General features: G+C 42.1%; 1 protein-coding gene across 3 annotated transcripts in view; it reads right to left on the reverse strand.

Moving 5' to 3' along the window:
- The window catches only part of EXOC6B (exocyst complex component 6B), a 607,320-nt gene that overhangs the window by 301,337 nt on the left and 290,385 nt on the right, over positions 1-15,598 (reverse strand). The gene's annotated exons all lie outside the window — the stretch shown is intronic.

Raw genomic sequence — 15,598 nt, forward strand, 5'->3', positions numbered from 1 at the left:
AAAAACACACACGTAACACAAATCTAACTTTTGTCTTATCAAGGCTCTTCTTGGTCCATTCGTCCTGCGGCTCAATTCCTTTCAAGCCTAGGTCCAGACCTGCCTCTTCCACGTAGCCTTCTTAAACACACCTAAGCCCCCAGGCCCCATCTCTCCCTTCCCAGAACTCCTGAGGCACACGAAGAGCAACTGTGCAGTAGAAGAGAGGCTGTCTTATGTTGTCTAATGGAAACTCCAGCAGCAGCCTCTTATTTTGACCAGCCAGTTTTCTAATGGGCTCTGAGGACAACTTATGCTCAACCGAGCAAAAGCCCCATGATGATGACGTTTGAGAGCAAGAAAGGGAACTAAAAATACGTGGACATGTCCAACTCGACCACAGCACTACTTACTGAGCCGCCCTTGTGTGAAAGTGCATTCACTGCCAGCCTGGTGAAGGGAAGGGACACGTAATCTGAGCACTGGCCATGTGCCAAGCAGTGCACGAAGCATGGGGGTATAAAGGAAGGTAATAACCCAGGCACTGCCCTCAAGGAGCCCACAGTCTAATGAGGGAGACATCATGCAAACGATTATGCACAAACAAGACAGAAACAGGGTAAATGGAAGGTCATCTCAGGAGGAAGGCTCTAGGAGTTGGGAAAATGGGGAAGGCCTCATGCAGAAGATAGGACGTGAGCAGGACACAAAGGGTATGAGATTGGGGAGCATTCCAGGCATGAGGGACAGCCAGTGCAAATGCGTGGAGTGAGAAGATGCAGTGTTGTGCGTGAGTGCAGCCGAACCACACATGGAGAGGAAGGAAGTAGAAGAAAATGGGAGATGGAGAAGGAGGATAAGGTTGTGAAGGCTTTAAAAACTATCCATCTATCTGTCCATCCATCCATCTATCTACCTACCTAACCATCTACATATCCAAACATATACGTAAATGTATGCATACATATAGAAATATACGTATGTGTGTATGTATATTTGATATCAGAACTAGTGTGGAGCTATTGGGAATTTACTGAATTGGAGGAGTAGGGGGGAAGAATGTTGTCAGATGAATGCTTTGAAATCACTTTGAAGGGAAAATGACTTTGGCAGGTGAGTGAAAGATGGATCAGAAAAGGAAGAGATTTGAGGCAGGGACCAGCCGGAAGGCTAGTACAATACTCCAGGTGTGAGGCGGTGATGGCCTGCACCAAGATGGTGGCTGAGGCTGTAGGAGAGATACTTTACGAGAAGGCAGAAATGACAAGAGGACTGGATGTTGGGTGAGTATGAGTGAGGATCTGAGGATGTCAATGAGGCTGTAATGGGGGACTAGCAGAGGTTAGGGTGAGATATATAGACATGGGGAACCCATGGGAACTGATGATATAATGAAATGGCACAGTTTAGAGGGAGAAGAAAAGCTGGCCAAAGGCAAAGCCTTGGGAGATACCCACAGTTAATGAGCATGACACAGTCGAAGAACAAGCGAAAGGGACGTGAGAAGGAGCCGTCCGACAGGAAGAAGACCTAACAGAGCACAATGTCACAGAGACCGAGAGAAGGGGGCATGGCCAGGAAAAGGGGGCAACTGCCAGGGTCAAAGGCTGGAGAGGGGTGCTATCTCACAAGCGACAAAGATAACAGAAGATGGCGACACGCACTGTTGGGGAGGTTGTGGGAAGTTAGACGTGCTGACGCATTGTTGGGAGAGTGTGAGTCAGTATTACCATTTTGGAAAGGAATTTGGAGTTATGCGAAGCGACTCAAATGTCCGTGCCTTTTGACCCTGAGATTCCATATTACTAAGAAATAATTGATGAGAAGGAAGTCCCATAAAAGCGAAAATATTTATAGCAGCACTTTTTGTGGCAGCAAAGAACTAGAAACAACGTAGATTTCTATTGATTGAGGAATGTTTAAACAAATTGTGATACGTGGATATACTATTACTGTGCTGTAAGAAACAGTAAGTATGATGAATACAGAGAAACATGGGAAGATTTACACAATATGATTCATACACAATGACTACACAATGTAATGGGAAGAATACCACAAAGCAATCAAAAGTTAATACTGTGAAATTATGAAGAACAAGCCTGGCCCCAAAGAACAGATGTAAGAAGAGGCTTCTATCTACTCCCTTATAGAGGTGGGAGATCCACTGCTGGGGTATACTGTATAAATTTTCAGTTTTTTTCAATATACTGATTTTGCTGGGTTTTCTTTTCCCTCTTCTTCCCCATTTAATTTTTTAAAAATGTTATTTGTTAATATGGGATGGGGTTGATGGGGTGTACTGGGAGAAATTTGGATGATATAATAAATCTATCAATAAAAATTCTTTTTAAATAGAAAGTTAATGTTATAAAATTACAAGGAGTAAGTATGATCCCAAAGAAGGGCTATGAGAAGACACTTTCCTGCCCCCACCTTTGCAGAGGTGAGGAGTCCACTGGTGTGGTACACACTGCATCGAATGTCACATTTTTTCAGCACAGTGATAAGTTCTGTTGATTTTTTTCAATTTTTTTCTCTTTTTCTTAAAACAAAACCCTTGTTATATAGGGATGGCTCTCTGGGAAAGAAGGAGGTGGACAGATGCAGGAGGAAATTTAGGAAATGTTAAAAAAAAAGGACATAATAAAATTAAGTCTCACATGTTTAGTTAATGGCATAAGCTAGGACCAGCATCAAGGCTTCCAGACCTTTAGTACAGTGGTCCTTCCATAATATCATACTAAGCAGATCTCCTTAATCCCTATTCATTCATTCACTCATATACAGGGTTCCATCCGTGGAAGGTTCTATCCATTCAATAAACATCCTAAGTTGCTTCATGTGCTAGGTGCTAAAGAGGCAGAAGACATAAGTATGATGCCTGCCCTCAAGATGTTTAACATCTTGGTTTGAAAAAAATCAGTACTGAGTAGAGGGAGAATCTGAATGCTAGAAAACAAGAGTGGGGTGAGGGTAGGGGAAAGATGGTCCCTGAGTTCAGTGACCAGCACACCAAAGCTGGATTTCATGCCAAACTTAACACAAATCTATGAGAATGAAGCTGAGACAGCTCTCTCTGAGTTTACACCAAAAACTGGGAAAACGTTCTTGCGCACACTGCAAAAGAGCATTCCAGAAACAAGACGTCAGTTTCTGAAGCAAGCACCTAAATGAATACAGAGCCTGCCCATAGCCAAAGATAGACTGGGGAAAAGGGCGGGAGCAGACAGCAGCAAAGTGCTAAGAAGTCAGTCTACCCAGACAGTGAAGCCGAGCCCAGGATTATCACCAAAGAGCAGGAAACGAAATCCTGGAAACTGTTATTGCCCAGTTTCCACTTTTCAACTAGGGCTGCTGGTCTTAAACCAAGAGGTGATTTCAAAAACAAGGGATAACTCAAGGGCTTAAAGATTCTAGGACACTATGGTGCCACCATTATTTCTGGTGTTATGGTCTACCCAAATGTCAGATTATTTAAAAAAAAGAAGCACAGAAATAAAGACCGATGAAGAAAGTGAAATTGAAAATTTCATTAAGTCACAATTTAATGAAGCAGCAAATTTCTTGACTTATGAAATGAACAACTAAAAATTCTATTAAGTTTGTTAAAGTAATCATATAGAATGAATAAATGAAAAGCATTTATTAAGCACTACTTATGTGCTTCATGTGCTGGTTGCTGAATAAACAATAAGGCAGTAGGGACACTGCCTGTCCTCAAGGAGTGTAACATCTGGGTTTGAAAACAGAGTTCAGTTACCAGCACAGAAGATGGACACTCAGAGGACAAATATAAAAGTGGGGAAAAGATTCTGCTCTAAAGAAGTTCACATTCCAATGGAAAAGATAATACACATAAGGGCCTGGTGGAAACTATGGTCTGGGACCTCATAAAAATGGCAAGTGGAATGATAAGGCAGTCCCCCGAGACGCCCTTTTCAAGACTAAAATTCTAGAAGAAGGAAAGGTAGAGGGGTCAGGAGTAAAGAAGACACAGATGAAGTCACTTAGCTTGCAACAGTAATGGTCTCTGGTTTGGTTTGGAGGGTGAAGTAACAGCAACAAGGTAGAAAGTGGCCTTGGTGAGGATGGAGGTGCAATGGTAGAGTTACTAATGAAGGAGATACATTGGCAAGGGAAACAAAGACCCCCGGGGGAAACAAGCTTATCCAGGTTCCTCTGCTCAGTCTAATACAACAGAATCATCACAGCCTCGATATCTTCATGACGCTGCTTAAGGACAGTCCTATTCCCATTTAGAATAATCTCTTACAGACACTAACTCCAACATCTCAAAGAATCTCAGCACTGGAAGAAATCTCACAGGCCATTTAGGCCAAACCAGTTCCCAACCGAATACTTGAAGAGAGCTATCAAGCTCCCCCTAAGCCTCCTCCTGGGCAAACATCCCTTCCATTAATCACTTTTCATATGGCATCAACTCTTGGCCCTTCAATCAACAAACAAGCATCTATGAAACACCATGTGCCAAATGCTGTGCTAAGCACTGGGTATCACCCCCCTCCCCTCATCTCCCCTCACAAAAAAACTGTCAGACACAAATGGAACAAAGAAGACCCATGGAGCGTGAGAACGTGGCCTCGGCAGGGAAGGTGCTAGGGACTGGGAAGAAAGGAGACCAGCAAAGGCCTCCTGCAGAAGGTGGCGCTTGTCCTGAGTCCTAAAGGAGTCCAGGGACGCAAAGAGCTGAAGATGAGGAGAGGATGCCTGTGTGGGGCAAGCCCGCACAAAGGCAAGATGGGATGTGAAGAGTCAGAAGGCTGGGCTGGCTAGACTACAGACAGAGAGGACAGCGGAGATTCCAGAGATAGGAGAGGAGCAGAGCGTGATGGGCACTGGCCTCCAAACAGAGAGCTTCTAGACTGGTCCCTCAAGGGAACAGGGAGCCGCTGCAACTCACTGAGATGCGGGGCTGCCCTCTCGTAGAGACAGTCTTAACAAAATGCAGCACACACAACTGAACACAACATTCAAATGAGAGACTGCCAATACAACAGGCGGAACACAACAGGACTATTACCTCCTTATTCCTGGAAGCCTTAATGTCTGCCCCATCTCCCTTAAAGTCTCACTTCACATCTCTCATATTTCTTCTCTTTTCCAGGCTCAACATCCCCAGCTCTTTCAACTGGTCATCACATAGCAGGCTCTTGAAGAGCTCCACCATTTCTCTCCAGCTTATCACTATCCCTCCTGAAATACAGCGTCCAGAAATAAACATACTACTCCAGATTTGGGCCGGCAAACTACCAACTTCCTGGTCTAATACTCGATGCCTCTCAACACCTGTTAAGGTCACTTTACCTGCTCTGGCTGCCATATTATACTTTTCACAAATATTGAAATTGTAGTTCCCTAAAACCACCAGTTTCAAACAAAGTATTGGCATAACGCAACATCCCAATATTACACTTTGGAAGTTAAATGTTGGGCCCAAGTAGAATACGTTATATTCATTGAAATTTCATCTCATTAGTTCGTCCAATGTCCTAAACTGTTAAATTATTTTTGTTTAATTAACTGTATCACCAAGTTATATATCATCTGTAAATCTGATAAGCAAACCTTTAATGGCTCTATTAAAGTCATTGATAAATGTTAAACAACATAGGGCGAAGCCCAGACCATGGAACACTCCACTACAAGCTTCTTTTGCAGGTCATTTTGACTATTTTATGACAATCCAAAGGCCAACTACCCAACTAGTTCTAATCCTCTGAACTCATATGAGAACCAAGAAAACAGCTTTTCATCTTGCCCACAAACTGAGCATAAAGAGATTGGCCAGTGGTTTGTAATCAAGGTAAATTATACCTGTAGCGTCTCCCTAGTCTGACAAGCTAATAACTGTTAAAAATGAAATTAGCTTATCCTAGCATAAATTATTTTTTGCCAGCCCCTACCATAATTATCTTTACAATGGTGGGTAGATGCATGCTATATACAGTGGAGAACTGATACTGAGAACTTTCAATTGAACAGGAGACCGAGACAGGTATCTTGAACTCTTCCGTGTAGATGAGCATGAGGGTCCCCTTGCTTGTTCTTACTTTTCAGCAACCCTTGGTCAACACATGGAATGGCTCCTAGAGATGCAAGCTTTCCCCAAGTTGGGGAGAGAAATGAATGCCAACTGATGCTCTCAGCAGAAGAGAGAGGCCTGGTCTGAAATCTCTGGGAAAGGCAGTGATGGGCATTTTACTCTGAGCCTTCCAGCCAACTCAGGGAGGAAGAAAGGCCACAAATGATCATCTGAGTTAGAGTATTGCTGAGTTCTCCACTGTTCCGAGAAGTAGGTACTCAGGATCTTGAGGCAGAGCAGAAAGACCTTTTGGGCCGTGGGGGAGATGTTTCAGTAGGCATATTGCCCAAGAGGAAACAGACTTGTAGAACTGTCACTGACCCATCTGGGTGTGTCCCTAGGCTGAACCACCACTTAGGAAGTGCCCAAGCCATCGTGCTCCCAACTCTGGCCCTCACTTTTCAAACTTTCCAGCCCCCTCCAAGAAGCATTCTCTCTCCCGCCTGAGAGCCTCTCCCCGCCCCCACCTCAACTCCCCAGCTTCTTTTTCTGGATGGTCCTCCTCACTGAATATAAGTTCCTTGGGAGCAGGAACCATTTTCGGGGCTAGTGTTTGGATCCCCAGCTCGTGGTGCTTAGAACATATTAAATAATAACTAAATTCTCATGCTTAACATCCCAACATTGAACAACAAGCCTGTGCTCTTCTCCTCCTCTTTGGTATGGGACTCAAGGCTCCAGCCCAGTTCCAAGGATTCCAAGGTCCTGCTTCTTTCCTGTCTCCTGTGTGACATTTTTCCAACCCTGACCTAGGTCAAGATTCTCTTCTACTTCTTCTTCAAAGGAAAAATTCATACTTTCCAGCAACATGGACAACAGAAAGCCCCTTTTTCTCTCTTCTGGGAAGACCAGCTTGCACTTTAAGCAGAGATAACAGTGATCTGGCTATGCACCCATGAGGCCACTACAAAATTCCCACTTGTTTTCCATACTCTCTGAAAGCAAAATTCAAAGTCCTTTGCTGTTCCCCCAGCCCTGCTGCGGTCACTGCTCTGCGGACCTTTACTCACAGATTGCAATCTCATTTTGTTCACACCTTCCCAGCCACACCCAATGGCCTCTACCTCTTCTTCCTCTTTCTCCTGCTTTTCCTCTTCAAATCCCTCTCCTGTCTCCCAAAGTCTCCCTCAAATTCAATCTTTGACTTTCTTCATAATTCCTTACACGCCTCATCCTTCTTCAGCTCGTCCCTGACCAGAGCCGTCCGTAGAATATTATTCCCTTCCTGTCCCATTTCACCAGAGTCATGTTACTAAATGTCAAGTTCATTATGTACACTAAAAGGTTCTTCATTTCAAGGTTAAGAGCCCTAAAGGATCTTTATTATTCTAGCATGATGTTACATATTCAGCAGGTTTCAGATCCAAAGTACACTTTCCTAAGAATTTAAGAGAAAGGCACCTTCCTAATTAGGCCATAATGCACTAATTAAATTATCTGCTGAAAATGACAAGAAAATAAATGAAATGAAATTCTATATTTAAGTCAAAATAAAATCCTTACCTAATTCTGAAGTATACTCATTTTTAACATTTTAGTTACTTCTTCACCAGGGCAGACAAAGACTAAAAGCAGAGATCATCTCAGTCTCTAAGTCTACCTCCCTCATTCCAACAAATCAGTCCAGCTTCTCTCATGGCCGCTGGATCAGTTCACCTTTCACTGGGCCAAGTTTGTGAATCAGATGTAGGGAGGCTGGATGGAGGACAGCTCCAGCCAGTCCTCGGCGGGCTGAGTGACGCTGCTATCAACGCCCAGGGCGGTCTCTAGATCAGCCACACAGATCTGCCCCTTGACCTCCAACACTACTCCAGCAGGCACTTTCTTGAGGACGAAGTAGAAACAGAAGAGTACAGAGAAGGAAACTAAATGACGCCTTCATAACATCTGGCATTAAGGCTGCCCTGAGTGCCATGTAGGAATCCTTGTGTTAATCCCTACCCACCACGTCCCTGAAAAGTCAGAACGCTCTGTCTGGCTGCTCGCACCAGAAAGGGGACCGACATTCCATGTATCTGCTACATAAGCTCAGCAAAGGCAAGAGGAGTGTCTGACACCACCGAGGACAGGTTTTCCTTGGTTTGGTTGTTTGAAGTACTAAACAAGTGGTTCCCAACCCTATAAAATCGAAGGACTCCTTTTTAATACCGAAATTTTTTACAGATGCTCATGTAATATTGGTTTTATTATTTTATTTTTAATCTGGACTTCTGATTTAAATGGCATAGGGAATTCCATGTGAGGAAACTTCTCGTACCAAAGCAAATAAACCGATGTTCTATAACTTACAGACGTAGAGATCTGGTCAGGGTGCCGAGAAGTTAAGTGACTTGCCCAGAGTCACACAACACAGTCTATGTATGCCAAAATCAAGACCTGAACCAAAGAGGGGGGAGGGAGGAGAGATTAATATTTATATAGTGTCTACTGTGTGTTAAGTGCTTTTTACAAACATTATTTCATTTATCACAACAACCCTGTGAGGTTGGTACTGTTACTGTCCTCATTTTGCAATTTAGGAAACTAAAGAAGATAAGTCAATATTCTATAACTTATAGACTTAGAGATGTGGTCGGGGTGCTGAGAAGTTCAGTGACTTACCAGATTTGAACTCAGGTCTTCCCGACTCTAGGCCTAGTACTCTATCTACTATACCACCAGCTGCCTAACTCCAAGACTGGCTCTTTATCCACTATGCCTCCTACTGTCTCTCTTAATTTTTACTAGTAATAGCTGTTAACTGAGAAAATACATTATATCAAAAGGATATAATTAATTCAACAATGCTTTAAAAGTGATTTATATCTTATTCAGCACAACAGCCTCTACATACATTTGAAAAACTAGAGTCTGAAGCTCATAGTTTTGGAAACCACTAAACTGAAACATCACTTCCCTACTATCCAAAGAAAAGAAGGGCCATTCCTCATCGGACAGGTATTAAAATGAAAGATGCTAATCTCACTGCAGTGCTCTAGGTTTAAGGGAAGGGAAGGGAACAGAAGAGATGATGTTGCAAAGTCACTCCTAGTGTTAGGATGACAAGGGGAACAATAATTTCTTGTTCTCTGCTATTGGAGTAAGGGTCACAACTGTTGGGACAAGATATTTCCCTCACATCTGGGCTTTTAAACACTTAAAAAGTAATGTCCCCTGACCAAGGTGAAGAGCATCCTTCTTTCATTATCCGCTCACTGTCCAATTTCCACAGGCTTTTAGCGTCTCTCTCATGCAGACATTCTGCTCGATGCTTGGGGTGGGAGACAACACAAATGTTAAATAAGTAAGACACAGTCCCTGGCTTCATTAAATGGATAATCCAAGCAGGTTCACCATTTAGAGTCATATGGGGCCACAAGGCAAGAGAAACTCAGTCCTAAGAAAATGGGACCAATGTGTAGCACAGCACCCTCAATTTTATTAATTCCTCACAAACATATAATAACTAAACAATCTACAGCCCAGTTTTGCCCTCTCCCCAAACTTAGGCACTTGTCAGACAGGAAATCTTGAGGATAGTATGTCTAGAATAAAAAGTCCATTTCAGGGTTTCATTTTAGTCACCAACACTCCCACCAAGAAGTGTGTGACACTGTTGGTGGAGTTGTGAACTGATTCAACCATTATATAGAGCAATTTAGAACTATGCCCAAATACTGATATCAGTTCTTTTCTGGTAGCAAAGAACTGGAAATCGAGGGGATGCCCATCAATTAGGGAATGGCTAAACAAATTGTGCTATATAATTGTGACAGAATACTATTGTGCTATAAGAAATGATAAGCTAGATGCCCTCAGAAAAAACCTGGAGACTTACATGAACTGATGCAAAGTAAAATTAGTGGAACCAGGAGAACATTTTACAATGACGGTACTATTGTAAGATGGTCAACTGTGAATGACTTAGCTATTCTCAGCAACACAATGATCCAAGACAATGCTGAAGGACTTATGATGAAAAATTTGATAAATGATCAAAGGATATGAACAGGCAGTTTTCAGATGAAGAAATTAAAGCTATCTATAGTCATATGAAAAGCTCTAAATAACTATTGACTAGAGAAATGTAAATTGGCTAACATGACAAAACAGGAAAATGATAAATGTTGGAGAAGATGTGGGAAAAATGGAACACGAATCCATTGGTGGTGGAGTTGTGAACTGATCCAACCATTCTGGAGAGTAATCTGGAACTATGACCAAAGGGCTACAAAATTGTGCACACCCTTTGACCTAGCAATAGCACTTCTAGGTCTGTAACCCAAAGAGATCATACAAATGGGGAAAAAGGACCCACACGTACAAAAATATTTATAGCAGCTCTTTTTGTGGTGGCAAAGAATTGGAAATTGAGGGGCTGCCCATCAATTGGGGAATGACTGAACAAATTGTGGTAATGAATGTAATGGAATACTAATGTGCTATATGAAACGATGAGCAGGTGGACATCAGAAAAACCTGGACTTACATGAACTGATACTGAGTGAAGTGAGCAGAATCAGAACATTGTACACAGTAACAGCACCATTCATTGTGCGATGCTCGACTTTGATAGACTTAACCCTTCTCAGCAATGCAAGGATCTAAGATAACTCCAAAAGACTCAAGATGGAAAATGCTATCCACATCCAGAAAAAGAACTATGGAGTCTGAATGCAGATGGAAGTATACTATCTGCTCTTTTTTTGTGGGGCAGGTTTCTTCTTTCGCCTGGTTCCTCCCATTGGTTCTAATTCTTCTTTACAACATGTCTAATGTGAAAATAAGCTTAACATGAATGTATATGTAGAGCCTATATGAGATTGGGGTGGGGTGAGGAGAGAGAAGGGGAGAAAATTTGGAAATCGAAATCCTATGGAAATGAATGCTGAAAACTAAAAATTAATTAATTAATTAATATTTTTAAAAGAAAAAATGTATCCATTCTCAGAGAAAGAATTGATGGAGTATGAATACAGATCGAAGCATACTTTTTTACTTTATTTCTCTTGGGTTTTATTTTGGTCCAGCTTTCTTTTATAGCATGACTAATATGGAAATATGCTTTGCATGACTACACATGTATAAACTATATAAAATTGCTTGCCTTCTCAATCAGAGGGGTGGGGAGGGAGGGAGAGAATCTGGAACTCAATTTTAAAAACGAACATAGAAAACTGTTTTTATATGTAATTGAGGAAAAATAAAATACTAAATTATAATGAGGGATGAATGAATGAATGAATGAATGAATGACATTCAACAACAGCAACAATAACAAAAGAACTGCTGTGACAGCCAGATCATGTAGAAAAGAAAGTCCATACCCAGTGGGAGGAGTGTCTCGTTGTCTGGTCATTCTCAGACTCCTCAGTGATGACACTTGCTAGGTTTTCAAGTCACAATCTATGTAGCACTGCTTTCTGTTCAAGGAATCCTAGGAGCAAGGGCTGGAAGGGACTTTTAAGATCTCTATGATCTTAGTGCAACCTCCAAATTTTACATATGAGGAGGTACAGGGAATTGCCCAAAGTCACACAGGTAATAAATGGCAGTTGTTTATAGTCAAAAAATACATGTATTCCTTTGATTTTGTGTGACATTTTGAGCTTCTTAAAGCATTTGCTGATATCTAAAGAAAATGCTGGCTGCTATGAGACTGTTTTAGATCCTTCAAATCACATTGCCCATTAGCCAGCTGTCCACTCCAGACACCCTTCAAATCCTTCCACGCCTGCAGCTGCCTGGGCTACTCTACTGCAGGAACCAGTCCTACTACAAAAGATCTATTTCCTCTTCCCTCCCCATAGCTCTGAAAATTTCCCCTCAAACATCTCTCAGAGAAATTCTTACTGTTAGAACTATTCTCTTTGGTGAAAACACTGTCACCTTAAGTCCCCTGCTAAAATGTAAACACTTTAAAACCTGGATTATCTAGAAATCCTCTAGGAATGAGTCAAACTAAATAGCTGAATTTTGTGGAAATCATTCTGAAACGTGTCATGTGCTTCCTGAGGCTACAGAACACAATGGCACATTTCCATCAAGACTCAGGGCCATATTCTCCTTGGCTTTTCTTCCTAGCTCTCTGACCACTCCATTCCAATCATGTGTCTCAACCTTCCTCACCTCGCCCCAGACCTATTTATTGAGGCCTGCCTCAAGTTTCTCCCCACCAGTTAGCCATCCACTCAGCTGCCAAAGAGATTTCCTGAAATTCAGATCTGATCATGTCACTCCCTTCCCTAGAAGCTTTAAGAATTTCCTATGAGTTCTAAGAAAAGATAGGAACTCCTCTGCTGGCCCTCTAAATCCTTCCTAATCTGATCCCAGCCTATTTTTCCCATCTCATTATCCATCCCTGCTATTCCTGATCTCAGAAGCTCATCCGAACTGGCCTTCTCCCTGTTGTTTGCTATACCTTTATACTGGCCATGACTGGGGTGCATTCGCTCCTCCCCTCTGCCTCTCTTCCTTCAAGATGTGGCTCATGCAGAAAAGGAAAATTACAAAGGCTGGCAGGAATGTGGAAAAGAAGGACACTGATGCACTGTTGGTGGAACTGTAAACTGATCCAACCATTCTGGAGAACAACTGGGAATTCTGCCCAAAGGGCTATAAAACTGCACATACCTCTTGACCCAGGAATACCACTACTAGGCCTGCATCCCAAAGAGATCAAAGAAAAACAGAAAGGACTTATATGTACAAAAAACATTTACAGCAGCTCTTTTTATGGTGGCAAAGAATTGGAAATTGAAGGGTTACTCATTAATTGGGGAATGGCTGAACAAGTTATAGAACATGACTGTGACAGAATGCTGCTGTGCTGTAAGAAATGATGACTTGTATGCATTGATACAAACTGAAATGAACAGTACTAGGAGAACACTGCACACAGTACTAACAATATTGTAAGGATGAGTAACTGCAGAAGATTTAGCTACTCTGATCGAGACAACCATCCAAGACGATTCCAAAGGACCCAGGATGAAAAATGCTATCCACCTCCAGAGAGAGAACTGATGAACTCTGAATACAGATTAAAGCATACCTTTTTTTAAAACTTTATTTTTCTTATTTTATTTCATTGTTGGTGTTTTCTTCTGCAATGTGGCTAATCTTGAAATATGTTTTATATCACTTTACATGTATAACTGATATCAAAGAGCTTGCCTTCTCAAGGAAGGGCGAAAGGCAAGAGGAAGGGAGAGAACTTGGAACTCAAAATTTTTAAAAATGATTGTTAAAAACTGTTTTACATGTAATTGGGAAATACTTAATGAAATACATAAAAATATATTAACATTTTTTAAAGATGTGGCTCACGCCCATCTTCTTCCCCAAACCTTTCTTTGTTCCCATCCCACCCTGTACCCAAAATGCTAGCATTCTCCTTCCCTTACTGCTCAGGATTTGGGGGGAAGGGAGAGACTTGAGAGGCATATAGACAACATTTTTTCTGTTGTCTCTCCTGAAAGAATGTAAACAATTTAAACATGAGGACGGTTTCATTTTTTTAGTATTTCTACCCTCAGTGCCCAGGACAGTCCCTGGAACAGAGTAAACACTTAATAAATATTTTGTGAGAGACCATTCTAAAACTCAATTATTGTACCTTCTGATATCCTTAGGGTTCAAATGGCCTAAGATTGTTGTGCTTATTAAATACTTGTGTCTGCTTTTTATAGTTTTAGGGTCTCCTCCTTTGCTGTCAGTGTGCCTGCCTGAAGCAGCCTCTGTCTCCACTTTGAATATGATACTTTTGATATGCTATGGGCTTAGAAACCAGATCCCCAAGGCTATTGGGATTGTGTGCTAAAGAGTAAATAAATGAGCTTTGAGAGCAGTCCTGAGGGGACCAAATTATGAGCTTTAGTTTATGAACTGTACCGTATCCATGTGGGCTGCTGCTCAGAGACTTTGTGGTTTTTCCTTACTTTCAGATTTGAGACTATGTTCTTAATAAGTTATCGGTGAGCTAAATTCTGGATTAGTAAGGTATGTTACTATATGCTACTTGGAAGAGGTAAGATTATCCTAACTATTATCATGATTTAGTTCACCAAATCTGCTGGGGGCAGAAAACAAAACCAATAAACTGTAAGACTTGGAGATGGCCTCAGTTATCTTATTTCTAAAATGTAGGGTGATAGAGGCCCCACCCAGCATAAGAGCAGGAAACTGGATCCAGAGCTTAAACCTGGGTTCAAATCTCAGGTTCGCTGCTTCGTATTACCTAGGCAACATTGCACCAGAAACGTTCCTTTCCTCTTTAATCCTCAGTCTCCTAATCTGTAAAATGAAGGATTAGGATAGAGGTTTTCAAAGGGCCCTTCCATCTCCTATATATTCAATAATCACTTATAACTCAGACACCCAAGCATTCTGACATTTGATTTAATATACATGAGGTGAGAAAGGCCTGAAGTATGAGGTGCTCCGAGGAGGGAAAGCCCAGACTGGTTGTAGGGACAGGAAATACTGGGTGCAAGCTGAGGCCAAAAGAGAATCCAACAAAGAGAGAATATAAGTGGGACACCAAAGACAAACTTTCCCCACAACTTAGCTGAACCTTGACTCTAGAGGCAAGTTCCATTTCCTGAGACTAAGGCTATTCAGTCTCAGGTCAGATGATAAACTTCAAGCAAAAGGAATCTGAAAAAAAAGGACACCCTCTCAGCGGGAGAGTTTTTTCAGCAAGCTTAGTCCTATTGGCCCCAAAGCAAGAAGCCTCCTCTAAATGCTTTCTATCTTTGGCCTACGCCTATGGAGGCAAGGATTTATGGCTGACATCCTCCATCTGAAATGCATCAGTCTCAGCTGCACATTCACATGACCACAGAGTTCCTTCAGAGCAACAGGAGGCATTCCCTACGCTGGATATCATCTCATTCCCATTTGTAATAACTCAGGAGAAGGAAGTTAAGGTCTGTGGGAAGGGGATGCCCTTTTTGTCTGTTAAAAGAGATAATCAGGGTTAGGCCTCAGGGGCCAACCTGACTCAGATGATCGGCCCCAATGGCAAAGAGGAGGGATGCTCCACAGGTCTTTTCTTCCTCTTCTCGGCAGTCCAAACCCAAAGACCCCATTGCAATACCAGCAATCACCAAGGCTCTGTAACCATTCAATTTGCTTAGAATTGTTTTCCTACTCATTGAAGACAACAGTGAAAGCCCACCCAGGCCATTCTACCCCTTACTTTACCTGCCACAGCTCTGCTCTAATCTGTTCATTCTCCATTTTTCAACTGCCCTTATGGAATCAGATTTAAATAAATAGTGAGTGAGAGCACTGTGGGTTATGAAAATGTCCTAGCGCCTAGGCAGAGGGCGGGAGGAGGGGGAACCCCTTGTCACAGCATCTTACATAGAGGTCATATGGGCCCTTCCTTTTACAGATGAGGAAATTAAAGCTCAGAGAGAGGATGGGGAACCTTGCATCGCTAGTCACACTGGGCTGAAGGATAAATCAGGCCAGAGATAATGATGTGTTTTTCTTCCGCAAAAGTGGCAAATGCTTTGCCAAAGAGAC

This window comes from Vombatus ursinus, unplaced genomic scaffold (assembly GCF_900497805.2).
Source record: "Vombatus ursinus unplaced genomic scaffold, bare-nosed wombat genome assembly UNPS02014837.1, whole genome shotgun sequence".
In the NCBI taxonomy this organism is placed as follows: domain Eukaryota; kingdom Metazoa; phylum Chordata; class Mammalia; order Diprotodontia; family Vombatidae; genus Vombatus; species Vombatus ursinus.